The sequence below is a fragment of the Acinonyx jubatus genome, chromosome B4, assembly GCF_027475565.1.
Source record: "Acinonyx jubatus isolate Ajub_Pintada_27869175 chromosome B4, VMU_Ajub_asm_v1.0, whole genome shotgun sequence".
NCBI classification, from domain to species: domain Eukaryota; kingdom Metazoa; phylum Chordata; class Mammalia; order Carnivora; family Felidae; genus Acinonyx; species Acinonyx jubatus.
The window spans coordinates 32,306,174-32,322,345 of NC_069387.1; the positions used below are offsets into that span (position 1 = coordinate 32,306,174).

The following is a 16,172-nucleotide window of genomic DNA, read 5'->3' on the forward strand; positions in this document are numbered from 1 at the left end:
AATTAGTCTTAGCATCAAGCTGTGAGATTAGTGTAGGTAAAGGGAAGCAGGCAAAGGCTGCACTCATAATCCCCCACTTGCCTGAGAAGAAGCAGGTATATAAATTAAAGGGTACTTTGTGGGCTGCAGGAAGGAAGGACTTCAGCAGGATCAGCTTTGGCCCATGATGAAATTGTGAAGTAGACTAGGTTTTCTTTGGGCTCTTCCAGCCACTTTGTGCTCTGCTCTTCCCTTCGGGAATGTGTGTGTCATGATTTAAGAATTCCTCCAACACCCAATGCTAGTTTTTCCTTCCTTTCTTCCCATATCCATTCCCATAGGTCCAATACTTTGGCAAGAAAGGGCCCATGATGGTTTAATAGGTAATACCTTTTAGCTAACCTTTCTGCTTTCATAGCTGCCTGAAATATTCAGGCTAAAATTTAACATTAGGGGATAATTTTAGACAAAGAAGTTAAGATGTTTGTATGTGAAATGTCTTCTTGTTATGTAAAAAAGGAGATGGCTTCTCACCCTACTTATGGGCAAGGGCAGATTTACCTCGAAGTGGGAGGATTAGAAATACAAAGTGAACATCTATTTTTAAAATGTGAGAATGTAAATCAACAAAGTGGAATGAAATTTTGAATATATTTGGTTATTAAAAATTTTCTAAGAAATTATTAAGACATCATGTTCAGTTTATTTTCCATGGTTTCTACAAGTTATTTAAATTAATCACAGTAGTGACAGTGGTAGAATAAAGCAAAAGGGAGTTAACATAATCAAGAACAATAACATTTTAGTTGTCATGATTAAAACCTAGAAAGAGTCTTTTATAGTAGATGTGTTCATTAACACACTAAATACTGAGATAATGAGACAATTTCATTTAAAATAATAAAACAAAATTTGGGACACCTGGATGGCTCAGTTGGTTAAGTGTCCAACTTTGGCTCAGATCATGATCTCATAGCTCATGAGTTTGAGCCCTGTGTCAGGTCTGTGCTGACAGCTCAGAGCCTGGAGTCTGCTTTGAATTCTGTGTGTCCCTCTATCTCTGTCCCTCCCCTGCTTGTGTGCTCTCTCTCTCTCTCTCTCTCAAAAATAAATAAGCATTAAAAAAAACTAAAAAAATAATAAAAAAAAATTTAACCAAATATTTATATTTCCATTTTTTTTTGAAAAATAGGCCCACATATGTATATAATTTCTCTTGCTAATTTCAGTTATCTACGGTAAGATAAATCCATATTATTACAAAGCTGAATTTTCTCTTATTTAAAAGATCCTCTGTTTAAGCTCTGGGCAGGTTGCAATTAATTTCAAAGAAATTATTATTTTATTAGACATCTACAAATATTTTGAATAAACTCATAAAAGTCTTTTTTGACATATAAGTATAACTTGCCCAGTTATAATATCTCTCCCCATTATGTGAAGACATATTGGTGGGACATTCTTAATTATCTACTATTTCTTGGGCAATATGTCATACATTATCCTATTTAATCTTTACTGAAAGTTAACTATCATCATTTCTGCTTTTCAGATGAAGAAATTGTAGCTCAAGAAATAAAATGAGTTACCCATGATGCCATAGCATGGGTATGCTTTCCATCATGGGAAGGGATTTAAGGCATGGCACACCCAACATTAGTTTATGAGAAAAATGTACTTTAAAATCTCTCTTATTTCCATATGACTTAATTTCTGAAGCTAGCAAGGCCTACTGTTTTCTTTATGCATCAGAACTGCTAAGTCATGGTCCAATGATGTCCTGTGGACTAAATACTTTCTCCTTTGGATAGATAATAAAGCAGACAAATTTGTTTACAGTTGTTTTCTAGGAATGCTTTACAACTATCATGTAAATGTTTACAATTCACCTTGGATATGACATTTAGTTGGATGTTTAATGTTAAGATTCATTAGGGGTAAAGAAGTCTGGGTGAAATTATATTTCACTAACTGAAACCTATGCTGTATTTCCAACCTACTCTATAGGTATTCTAAAATCTCTTAGCTTCTGGAATGAATATCTGAATAATATGAATATTTTGGATCCACTCAATTCTGGAACCAAATCCCATGAATGTTTTTCTCAGAGCAGATATAATCTTTGGATGTGGCCTAGGATTATTCTTAGCTCCTTAGAACCTCCTTAGAACTCCTCCCAGCCTTCATAATAGCAGTTTTGTTGAGTCTCTTGATACTGGTAGGATGTATTAGCAACTTCCTCCACATCTTTCTCCCCTTTCTGTTCCCAAATACTAACTGGTCTCCCATGAAGTAAGCCAGAACTCAGTGGATCCTTAATATAAAATGTAGTTTTATTGGCCATTTACATTTCTAAATTGTTGTGATGAAGATGCCATAACAATTATTTATGAACTCATTTATTTATCTCCAAAACACCATTGATACACCATCACTACAAATCTTATTAGGTTATATTAGAATTGACAAATCTAGATAATTTTATAGCATCTGAAAATATTGTTATTAAATGTCAACTATATGTAATCATCTAAAACTTAAGACTTAAACTTTATGGTGTCACGTGTAGATATTTTGATGATATCATGTTTTTTTTATTATTATTTCATGAAAGTCATGGCATCCTAGCTTACTTATTCTGAAATAGTTTGTTTGGGTAGTTGTAGAGTGGGTATTGAATCATATGGTTGTTTGCCTTCATTATGGCTATGTCTTTAATATTTTATATATTACTCATTTCACAGAAAAAACCTACAAAATTTTCATATTTACCTCTCCAAAGATACCCATGTCTTTCTGAAGTATACAGTAAGGATTCCAGGAGACAAAAGTGTTGAGAATGACATCTATGGCAATAAAACAAACACACAAACAAACAAAAAACAAAAATTTACTTCAGGAAGTTAGATTTATTCAATTGAAGTAGCTGATGTATAATAAGTAAGCCCAAATAAATTACCTGTGGCAAACCTATGAGAATGTCACCCTATCCACTACTACAGGGTTTTGATTCTTAGGCAAGGTAGAAAGCCTTCAGCCACCTGTTTCCATGGAATGGATGGCAAGAATTGAGGTGCCATGAACAGTGTTCATGTTATAAAGGGCCACCATAAACAGTCTGTAGAGCTTGTTTCTATAGGCAGTATTTAATATTTAGGAGTTTATGAACATCTTTTCATTTTCCTCTACAATATTTTCATAACCTTATATTTATTAATTTACTGATCCATTTTCCAATTCCTTCTAAACCAAAATTCATAACTGATATGTGTTTATCCACAGACCTCAGCTCTAGAAAGTATATTTAATACAGCTTGGGTTCAAAGCCATGATATTTCCATTGAAAAGCTCATATGTCTAAACATTCATTTAATTCAGTTCAAAATGAAGCTAATAGTAAAGCTCTATGTCATCTTGGAACACATAGAAAACACATAAGACACATTATGGAAATAAATTTCTTGAAACAAACCAGTCAATAAGCTTCCTTTTGGTTTATAGAAAGCTGCTATTTGGTGCTATTGGAGCATTGTTTAGTTCTGGCATAGCAAACTTGTATCACACTGGTTATTTTCGTAGATAGCAACTCTTTAGAAGCACTAGATGGTGCATATAAACACAGGCTTGCATTATATTCTTATGTGTTTAAGGGTGTTGATGTTTGATTAAAATAAGACATATTTATAAATCTTTATAAAATCTAAATAAAAGCATTTGAAATTGTTTTCTTTCTCTCTTTCTCCATTCAGTGCTGTCCATATGCTCTGTGTGGTTATTCACAGGCATTTACTTCCCTGACCAGCACCAGTCCTAGAAATTATGCCTTCTTTACATAAACTCTTTAGGAAATAGGAAAAATATAAGAATCATGAAAAAATAATTTTCTTTCCTTATGAGAGAAGCAAAAGAAAAAAGTAGCAACCCCCCTTCTTCATTATTATATCCCCATTTTGTTGTTTTTAAATCATTGCAGCTGATTGCCCTAAGTCCTTTTGCTCAAAGGCCTTCCCAAGGTCAAGACCATGAGATCGCCCAGGCAACCAACCTTTAGAAAAGAGAAACTCAAGAGGCAATTTGCTAATGGAGCAGAAACTAGTGATGGTTACAGGAGGAATAGCAGAAAGTGAGTCATAGCTCCTGATTCACTGGCTGGATAGGTAAAAATGAAGAGAAAATTAATTAGCAGTAAATCTAGCAGGAGATTGAACCGGGTACTGGAGTAATTAGCCTTTTGCTCTAAATCCACTTTCTGCCTCACAGTGGCTGTGTTGCACTGCCTAGCTAATGAATTCTCCTGACCTTCTGCCAGATTTCTGTTTCATTCCCAACAGACTAAGGAGCACCTTGCTATATTTGCAGAGTTTCCAAGACTCTTGGGTTTTCCTGAGCTGCTGTGACTTTGACCTATCTAGGCAAATAGATGAGGACTGAGGTGGACATTTTAGTGTTAACAGGCAGCGAAGCCTTTGTAGAGATCCTCCAGAGAGAATTGCCCCAAATCTGAGGACACATGAGAAGTTAACCAGCACCGGGAGAAAATCACAAAGATATCTGGTCTTGTTTCCTACCCTTTGGGAATCATTAGAATTTATGTTTGTTTAAAAATTATTTCTAGTGCCCTAAAAGTACTGATTATATGATTTAACAAAACCTAGTTCTTTCAAGAATTCGGTGATTTAATTTGAGATGAATAGACACTCTGAGGTGTCCATAGGAAAATGGCATTCTATCTCCATTGGAGAGAAAAAGAAGGAGAAGGAGAAAAACATAATTCTGAGATCAATCAGTCATTTTGAGAACAAATTGGGCATATTGTATACTTGAATAGTTTATATTCAGAAATGATTGCTTTAGTAATGCATCTAGTTAGAAAAAAACTGAGGCCCTTCATTCAGTGATCCTAAAAAGATAATTTCATTGTGTCATTTATAAATCTTTCCAGTTGTCTAAAAATATTTTACTAAAAAGTAAGATTTATCTTAGATATAAAGCAGGGCCATGTCCAATAAATTTGTTCAACAAACACATTTATTCATTAAGAAGTCATTAAATTCTCAACCATTTATGGAAGACAGGAAAAGTCGGTATCCCAAATCTAAAGCTAATTATAGACAAAAGATCAAGTTCACTTATGCCAGGCACTTTTACTACTTCATTCCTGTCTGTTCTCTCTCCAGGAAGAATTCTAAAAAATGCATTGGCTTAATGAATCTATTTAGTTTGGTTAGTTCCAGAACTTGGTTTGGATACTTAAAATGTGCATATTTTCATCAGGAGGGGAGCAGACAGATGAAAAGGGATGTAGAGTCACTGGTTGCCACACACTTGGCTGTCAGTAATTTTGTTTTGCCATGTGATGTTCAATGGAGTCATGGGCCATGCTGCTGTTGATGCTTACGAAGTAAAATACAGTACCTAGTGTTGGCTCAGATCTCACAGCTATGTATAAGATTAGAGAGCTTCCCTTAATTTTCTAGAACTTTGGCTGGGTCTGAATATCAATTTATTGAAATAGAGGAATATAATCCATGGTGAGTACATGGGAGTTAGAAGACAATTGCAGAAGTATTATACTATTGGGTAAAATATGGGAGTTTTTTAAATATAGAAATGGTCTTGTTTAGAATTTATTATCATGTTGAAAAAATAATTTGATTTATAAATATATTATTATTTGCTAGAAGATAAGTAAAAATTATACATGATCTTCCTATGTTATAATTCTAGAATTGGAAAACTATATCCTGCATGCATAATATGGCCAACTAAATGTTTTTGTAAATAAAGTTATATTGGAATACAGTCCCACTCATTTATTAATATATCACCTATGGGCACACCTGGGAGTCTCAGTCAGTTAAGCATCTGACTCTTGGTTTCTGCTAAGGTCATGTTCTCACGCTTCATGAGCTTGAGCCCCACATCAGGCTCCATGCTGTCAGTGCAGAGCCTTCCTGGGATTCTCTCTCTCCCTCTCTCTCTGGCTCTCCCCTGCTTGTTCTCTCTCTCTCTCTCTCAAAAAAAAAAACAAAAACTTAAAAAAAAACTACCATCTACAGTAGCTTTTGTGCTGCAATGACAGAAAAGGTGTGACAGAGTCCATATAGCCCAAAAAACCCCAAATATTTGCCATCTGGCCCTTTACAATAGAAGTTTGCTTTCACCTGTTTTGAAGGACATATATTAGGCTGATTAGCTTCTCATAAAATTCAAAATTCAGTGTTATTTGTTAATTGAATCCAAATGTCTTTAAAATTTCAAACAATAGAAGAACTATGACTTTCTGAAAACAAAACTTTTCCCCTCTGTGTTTGCTAAAATCCTCCTTATGCTTATTTTTATGAGAGAATATCTTATTGAGAGGTTAAAGCCTTTGATGATGGGAATGGTTTCAGTAGCATTCCATTCTCTACTTTCATTTGGTTGCCAAATAAACACAAATTAAAACTAGACTTGGTTGTATCAGAAGTAGTTTCTGCAGCTTTTAAGTATGGAATTCCCTGGTGGTATGATATATCTTTAGCTATTCTCTGGATAGAGATAATCTTTTGTATAGCAAACTTGACCATATAGTATCACTAGATTTAAGAAGATGCTGCCATATTAAGTCCATAAAATAGTTGGTGAGCACTTTCAGAGTACCAGTCAAATGCTTTCCTGCCCTTTCAGGTTCCCATGTCATGTAGAGTGTGGCATCTGGCTGGTCATGCTTTATTCCTATTACCCTGGAATGGCATTGTGTGGTTAGAGCAGCACTCTCAAAACTGAGTGCCTGAGTTCCAGTGGCCTCCTGGGTAGGCCTTTATCATATTTCTTAAACTCCTGTGTCTCACTTTCTTTGTATACACTTTGTAAGGTGTATTGAATGCTAAGAATTTACAACAGTGTGTAAGTGTGAAGTGTTATTATTATTATCCTCTAAATGGATAGTAATGTAAGAAGCAGGTAAGGATCTTTGCAAAACAGTAAAATAATTATTTTTTGAAAAACAAATGTTCCACATTTCTATAGTGATTCTAATTAAGCAGGATATTCTTAGAGAAAGTACTCAAATACAATACCTCTTCTTCAGATGGCAGAACATTTGTCTCTTGCTTACTCTCTCATTTTTCAGTGTTTAGGAAATAAAAAAGTCACACATGTAGTTTAGGTTTTACGCACACTGTCTTGGCTTAGGCACCACCTGCCACACTTCCCCCAAGTCTACAAAAGAGACTGATTTCCTGACAGAAACAAGAAGTCTAGCAAGTCAAAACATTGACTCAATAGCTTGGTTGAGGTTATCCTGTTGTCAGACATGCATGTTTTCACCTGTACCATCTCTCTAAAGTGTGCAGGGTAATACATTTAGCCATGGTTTTGGAAAACAGAAGCAGCTTAGCCAAACAGATGAAAAGAACAGCTACTGCAGTATGCAGTGTGAACCAGTTTTTGTTTTTAATGTTTCATCTTCCCTAGTATAACACATAACATTTTTATTGTGAAAACAGAAAGGCAAGTGTTAAAAGGGCCACCGTGTGGCACCTAGAGAGAATGCCAAACATAACAAGTTATCGTGTTAGGGCCTGCACAGAGCCACACCTTTAAGCATCACTCAGAGACTGGCCTCTCAATGAGTTTTATTTCCCCCAAAGAATAGGTCTGATCTGCTAATGTAAATTCTGCAGGAAGCATCAAAACCTTAAAGCTGCAGTAGAACTTTAAATTGACCCACAATTTAAATGCACAATGATGAAGCTCCTAGCTAGGAAAATGAATAGTAGAATGAAAACCCGGTTTAAGGATCAATTTTGAAGGAAATGCCAAAAAATGTTTTTAAAGATATACTTCCTGCAGCTTTTGTCTTTCCTTTATATTACAGCGAATTTCTTTTCTCACAGTGGGATTTTAAATTAATTTATAATTATACACACTTTCAGGGGATGAGAGAGAAATGACCTAATTATAGACCAAATGGATACCCTCTGGCTATCCTGCAATTAGAGCTACTGGGGTAATAGATGTGCTTTATCCTGCCTTGAGTGGACTCAGTGGTTAACCTGGCAGTGAGTGTTGAAAGTGGTTCATGGAGTCCGCAGTGAAATGTCAAAATCTGTGCAAATTATTTGGAAGAAAAAATAAACAGATAAAACTAAACTTGAAAAGTGATTGTAGAACTGAAACTTCCCCTGCCCTGAACAGATATAAGCACAAACTGTGACCATCAAGGGAGAAAAAATAAGCAAAGAGTTTTAATGCTGTCTCTGTATGTAACTAGATTCTAATTAGTTACAATTATGCTGCCAGGGAATAACAGCTACAGTGACACTGAAGAAGAAAATGCCCAGTTCTAACATAATTCCCACCATTTCTTTAGATTTCTCTTTTTTGCTGAGATTTAGTTAGAAATGATGGAGGAAGCAAAAGGTCTTAACAGGTATCTAACAGGGTCACTGAAGCAGCAAATTCCTTTTTAGTAATTCTTTGGCCTTCTTACTTTTCTCTCTGTATACTCTACAGCAAAGGGAATAATTGCTTTTATAATGTGTACTCAATTCTTTTCCCTTCTCCAGCCAAGAGGGCATTTCTCTGCCTGTTCTTTCTGTACCCACCCCAAACAGGATACTTAACCTGCAATTTGAAAAGAGCCATGTTCTTTGTCTAGTTAACAAAAATATTCTAGCTATAGAGTTCCTAAAACCCATATGAAACACTTAGCAAATAATGACATGTCATTGAGAAGGAGAAAAAGAGCCAATAATGTACTTTTCATGTATTGGGAAAAAATCAACAGAAGAGAATATTGTCACGGTGTATACAATGGCTACACAGAGTATCTCCATGAGGTGAGGAGATTGTGGCCTCGTATATGTGTACTGATGTGGATTGTGGTGGCGTGTGATTGCTGACTGCAGAGGCAATTCTTGCATTTTAATTACTTGGTACTCCTTTCCATTTTCTTATATATAAATCAGATTTTCTAAAGCTGTGGAATAGTAAATACTTAAGGGAAAAATATTTTATAGCATCATTGATACATTTATGTGGTTCTGTTCAAACAAAACTAAGTAACATTCTTTTAATGAAATTACACATGTTTTAGTGAGAGCTATTGGTTAAAAATAGCTTGTCTAGATTTTCTGTTGTTTCTTTTTCAATAATGATAAAAAAATTCAAATATTTACTCAAATCATATAAAGTGAAATCATGAGATATTCTATTCTCAGATCCATATATATAGGATATATTCTAAAAAGAGGAATCATTCAAGTGAATCAGAAACATAGTTCTTCCTAAATAGAATGGGAAAAATATTGAGATTCAAGTGACAGTTTTAACTTTATCAAAATGGACTGATGTGAAAATATATAGAGTAATAGAAGATGATGAACATTTAAGAAGTAACTCAATAGAAGCAATGAAGAACAAATTTGATATCTCACAAAACCAAATAGGTAAATATGGATGGCTATTCATCTATGCAATATTCACAAGTATTTATTGTGTGCCAGGTGGGTGGTGGAAAAGACTGAGTATGGAGTTTAGAGTCTATAGGGTGGTGAGCTGGACCCAGACTCTTAGGAGAAAATATAGTGATGGAAATTTTAAGAGACTAAACACAAATTTGGTTCCATTTTCATGTTGCTAAATATAAGTGAAAATACACTTAAAGATGGAATAGCCAGTGGAATGAAAATAGAAGAAAAAATTTCCAAATCAGAGAGCTCTGGAGTCAGACTATCTGGTTCCATTTCCTGACTCCACCACTTACAGAACTCCCTACCTTGAGTAGTCTCTGAATATATATGTGTGTGTGTGTATACATATAATGTCTATTTATCTTGAGAGAGAGAGAGAGAGAGAGCAAGTATCCCAAGCAGGCTCCATACCACCAGTGCAGAGCCCAATGAGGGACTTGAATTCATGAACCGAGAGATCATGACCTGAGCCAAAGTCCGATGCTTAACCAATTGAGCCTCCCAGGCACCCCTTGAATTTTTTTTACATCACTTTTTTCCTCTTTGGAATGGGTATAACAATGGTACCAACTTACCTGCTGTAAGTATTAAATCTGTTAATGTAGCTTGAAATTTAGAGACTGTATCTATTTTATGGAAACCTTTAATAAATTTTGACTATTACTATTACAGTTATAATTAGGGGAAGGACAAATTAACTGGGCAATGATATTTGGCACACAGGTGCTTAATAAATATCTTGAATGATCTAATGAATTAATATGGAAAAAATACAAAAAAATAAAGACATTTTAAAAAAGAAAACATGAGAAGACTGAAATAAGAATACAATTATTAAAACAAATGTAAGTAAAATATATTACTCTTGAAAAACAAGGACTTTAATAGAAAAAAGTTCATTTTTATTCTATCTTTAAGGCATCACTCTTCAACAAAAATGAAAGAGTAATGTTGAAAACATAGGGTATATCAAGCTAATGAAAACCAACAGAAAGCAGATAAGCAATATCAACATCAGACAAAGAAGAATTCAAAATAGACACATATTAAATGGGAGAAAAGAATGTTATCTTGAGATAGAATATATGGTTTAGAATAAAGATGAGCAAAAATGTATCACTATGAACCTGAAGTATTATACCATATTAAAAGAAATAACCCATATAAACATAAGGAGAAACTATAAGATCTCAAAGTAAGAAGGTATAACATATTTGTCTTATACTTTACCAATTAAGTAGCCAAAAATAATTATTAAGTAATCATTCTCATGGTTTAAAAAAAACAATTCTCCCTTTTTATAAACATAAAAATTTAACACTCTCCTTAAGTGTTCTCTAAAATCTCAAAATAAATTGCAGTATTAGTAGAATAAAATTAATGGTAAGTATAAATTTTTGAAATTATAGACACTGTGCAATTTTATATAGCAAGCAGGAGTTTGTGGCTAGAAGTTGAAAAGCCCCTGTTATACAGCATCTGAATAATATGGTTAATTAAATTAATTGGGGGGGGTTATTTATTTTTATTTTTTTTTAATTTACATCCAAATTAGTTAGCATATAGTGAAACTGATTTCAAGAGTAGATTCCTTAATGCCCCTTACCAATTTAGCCCATCCTCCTCCCACAATCCCTCCAACAACCCTCTGTTTATTCTCCATATTTATGAGCCTCTTATGTTTTGTCCCCCTCCCTGTTTTTATATTATTTTTGCCTCCTTTCCCTTATGTTCATCTGTTCTGTGTCTTAAAGTCCTCATATGAGTGAAGTCATATGATATTTGTCTTTCTCTGACTAGTTTAACTTAGCATAATATCCTCTAGTTCCATCCACGTAGTTGCAAATGGCAAGATTTCATTCTTTTTGATTGCTGAGTAATACTCCATTGTTGTGTGTGTGTGTGTGTGTGTGTGTGTGTGTGTGTGTGTATGTGTATACACACACACCACATCTTCTTTATCCATTCATCCATCGATGGACATTTGGGCTCTTTCCATACTTTGGCTATTGTTGATAGTGCTGCTATAAACATTGGGATGCATGTGTCCCTTCAAAACAGCAAACCTGTATCCCTTGTATAAATACTTAATAGTGCAGTTGCTGGGTCGTAGGGTAGTTCCATTTTTAATTTTTTGAGGAACCTCCATACTGTTTTCCAGAGTGGCTGCACCAGTTTGCATTCCCACTAGCAATGCAAAAGAAACCCTCTTTCTCCACACCCTTGCCAACATCTGTTGTTGCCTGAGTTGTTAATGTTAGCTATTCTGACAGGTGTGAAGTGGTATCTCACTGTGGTTTTGATCTGTATTTCCCTGATGATGAGTGATGTTGAGCATTTTTTAATAAACATGCAGGTTATATATTTCACAAAGAAAACACATTTTATTTTTTTATTTTTTATTTTTTAGAGAAAGAGAGAGAACACATGAGTAGGGAAAGGGGCAGAAGGGGAGAGAGAGAAATCTTAAGCAAGCTCCACACTCAGCATGGAGCCCAACATGGGGCGCAATCCCACAACTCTGGGATCATGGTCTGATCTGAAATCAAGAGTCAGGTGTTCAACTGACTGAGCCACCCAGGTGCCTCAAAAACAATGTTATTTTTAAGTATTTATGAGGTATTTATAAAAATTGGTAATAAGGAAAACATGAATACATTCCCCAAAGTGTTGTTTGAAACATACAAAACTACTGTTTTCACAAGCCACAAAGCAATCTCACACAGACTAACCTAGTCAGAATTGCAGTCTGTTTAACAGACTGTGGAGTGCAACAAAGCTATACAAACACAGCTAAAAGCTAAAACACAGTTTCCTTGGAAAATAATTTTTAAACACCCTTTAAATGCATATTGACAGGTTCAATGAGAAAACAAAAACCAACATTTCATGTCATTTAAAAATTCACAGCAATGAAAACAGTATATACTATAATCTTTAGCATTTGTTATCAGTCTCTCTTGTCTGTGTGATTCTAGATCTCCATTTTGTTTATACCAGCAAAATTCTACCTTTTTTTTTTCTCTTGAGTTAAAGTTTTTGATAATAATTTGAATAAAGGGCCTTACTGCTAAGGATCAACTCCAGAACCAAGAGAGAACAATTTGCTAAAAAGGAATAAAACAATAAAAACAAGATATTTAATCAATTAAAAAGGAGACTGGGTCACCTGGATGACTCAGTGGTTGTGTGTCTGATTCTTGATTTCAGCTCAGCTCATGATTTGCGGTTCATTGGCTCGAGCCCCGAGTCAGGCTCTATGCTGACATTGTGGAGCCTGCTTGGGCTTCTCCCTCCCTCTCTCTCTGTCTCTACCCCACTTGCATTCTCTGTCTCTCTCTCAAAACAAATAAATAAATTTTTTGACATTACAGCAACCTTTATTACTTTCAATCTATAGGATCTCCTTGCCTAAAACAAACAAATAAACAAACAAAAAACCTCTTTTTTTTTAAGAAGACTGTAATAAAATTGACAATTCAACTCCAGAGTGAGAAAACCTAACAAAAAAGCCAAATGAAATTCATGTTCAGACATTAGGAATTAGACTACATAGACATCATTAATGAAAAACAAATATTAATTTGAATTTTGGTCTAACATATTTGTGCGTGTGTGTGTGTGTGTGTGTGTGTGTGTGTGGTATGTATGAAATATGAATCACTAAAAGTGAAGCAATAAGAGTTAAAAGGAAAACCCCCAAACAAGACAAACCATAACAAAGTAAAGTACTTCTTAAAATAGAAACTATAAAGAATGAGACAAATCACAAAAGAATTTATTCCCAAAACTTTGGTTTTAAAAATGAGCTCTACCAGGAATTCAAGGAACAGATAAATTTTATATTAGGATAATATTGAAAGCTTTTCAATTTCCTGAGGCTTGATACTTCTAAACATCGCTACAAAAGCATAGAAAAGAACAGTATAACCTATACTCCCATATGAATATAGATAAAACATCTCTAAAAAATCATTAGCATGTTCAACCAGATAGTGTGCTTGAAGAATGTAGCACATAATGCAATTCAAGACACTGGTTGGCTTGATAGGACAGACAGGGCACTGATATACAAGACGTTGAAAATGTTCTTATTCCTAGCCTGGGTGGAAACTTCTTGAGAGTGTTTTTAGAAGTTATGTTTTATAACTTATGCACATGCTGCTTATGTTTGTTTACATGTATCAAATATTGCCTTAATTAAAAATAACAGAAGACAAAAGAAGAGAAGATTATGCATAATAATTTTTACTTAGTCCAAGAATGTAAGTCTTATTAGATACTGGCAAATACAGTAATGTGATTCCTCATATTAGTAGAAAACTTCATGGCCATCATGACCAATTAACAAACAAACAAACATAAGTTATAATTCAGCATCCATTTTTTTAAAAATATAACACACTAGTCATTTAATGATGATTATACTGACCATTTCCATTGGTTAGCAAGAGGCTTTTCTGAAAACTAAAGTTTCCCATGGTTTCCACTGTATGATTTTTTTTGCCAGATCGAGTTCATTTTCAGCCTGAAGAATCAGGTGGCCACCCTGAAGCTGGTCTTCTAATTTCTTAACAATTGTTTCCATTTTGGGCGCCTGGGTGGCTCAGTCGGTTAAGCGTCTGACTTCAGCTCAGGTCACGATCTCGTGGTCTGTGAGTTCCAGCCCTGCGTCGGGCTCTGGGCTGATGGCTCAGAGCCTGGAGCCTGCTTTGAATTCTGTGTCTCCCTCTCTCTCTGCCCCTCCCCCATTCATGCTCTGTCTCTCGCTGTCTCAAAAATAAGTAAATGTTAAAAAAAACAAGAAAACACACAAAAAAACCAATTGTTTCCATTTTAACTATACTAGGCTTCTCATTTGTAATCTGTTATGTATACTTTCTATATGCTACATTTTTAGGAATTTGCTCGAGAACCTCAAGAACCTTTGTGTGTAATATTCTTAGCCTCTTGTGTGGACTCATAAAAAGCCAATCCTATAAGGCTGGTGGTTTTCTTCAGGAAACTTGCCATGACAACCATTTAGAATCCATTCCCATAAAATTTTTTAAAAACCAAATCGATGGTAAACTAGGTATAGTTAAGATGTTTTATCTGAACCAAGAGTAGATGTCATGCTGAATGAAGGTACACTAAAAGGATGTTCTGTTAATGACAAGAACTACCAATGCCTGCTCTTGCCTCTACAACCAACAGTGTTCTGGAAGTCCTAACAAGTATAAAAAGAAAATAAAAAGAAGTAAGAATCCATTCACTTTGGAATGAACTTGCCATTAGTTACTATTTTTTGATACTGTAGAAAACATAAGATAATCAATTACAAAATCATCTGAACTAATAAAAATTTGAATAGGTAATCATTTATTTAGTAAAGATACCAAGACATAATAGCTTTCCTATATACATTAGAAAATACAATTGAAAAATAAACATATCCACAATAGCAAATAATCTATAAATTATTCAAGAATAAATTTAATAAAAGACATACAAGACATGTAATTATGAAACTCTACTGGGTGTCATAGAATAAAAGCTGAATAAAAGAAGTGGCATGCTATTTTCCTGGATGATGAGAGTAAATAATTTAAATGTTGAAATCTTTAAAAATTAAACTAAACTCTTGGTATGATTTAATTTTGATAAAATAATTCTTAAATTAATCTTAAAGAATACATATGAAACAATATGGCTAGGAAAGTTTTGAAAAAATAATAATTTATCCTTTCACATATTATAACATATTATGAAGTTATAATAAATAGACAACATTTTTCTAGTAGATTAGATTAGAACCAGACTATAATGGTAAGGTAAATCAAGACAAGTATAGATAAAATTATAGTATATGAACCATCAGGCCATACGTACTATAGTATTAAAATATTGTATTATATGGGCACCTGGCTGGCTTAGTTGGTTAAGCGTCCTACTCTTGATCTCAGCTTAGGTCATGGTGTCACTGTCATGGGTTCAAGCCCATTGTCAGGCTCTGCACTAACAATGTGAGCCTACTTGAGATTCTCTCTTTCCCTCTCCTTCTGTCCCTCCCCAAATCGTGCTCATCCTCTCTCTCTCTCAAAAATAAATAAATTAACTTAAAATATGCATATAGTATTATAAGTCATAATATTATGACACATCAAATCATTAAGTAAAAAGTGAACTATTTATTTAACAAAATGAGCTAACCATATTTTATGGGCAATATTACATTGTTATGTCATACTTTAACGGTAACTAAATTGAAAACTACCAAAAAAGATCCATAAAATACTTGATGCAAATTGGTGAATATACAAACAATTTTCCCGTGGGGTCAGGCCTTTCTATGCATGGCCAACTGTAAAACCACAGGGAAATGTTCATAGATTGACAACAAAAACCTTAAATAAAAGCAGGAGATAAAAAAAATTTATAATGTCAGAAAACCACTATAAAACAGTAATAGAAAGCTAACCACGAATCTGAAAAAAATCTAGTTTCTATAGGCAAATGACTAATTCTGATATGTGAACATTTCTTTCAAGTTGATAGGGAAAAAGGAACATCCTAATGGAATATTGGGCAAAAGATATAGCATGGAATTAAAAAATCAATAAATTAAAATGGACAATAAACAAAAAAAGATGCTTGGATTCAACAGTAAGCAAATAATTGCAAATAAAACAAAACCAAGGTAATATTTTCTACCTATCTTATTTTCAAAGATGAAAATAAACACTAATAGTATAA

General features: G+C 34.1%; 1 pseudogene; it reads right to left on the bottom strand.

The window, feature by feature from the left end:
* Positions 1-13,859: 13,859 nt before the first annotated feature.
* Positions 13,860-14,450, bottom strand: LOC106980816 (NADH dehydrogenase [ubiquinone] 1 alpha subcomplex subunit 5-like; annotated as a pseudogene).
* Between the last annotated feature and the right edge of the window lie 1,722 nt (positions 14,451-16,172).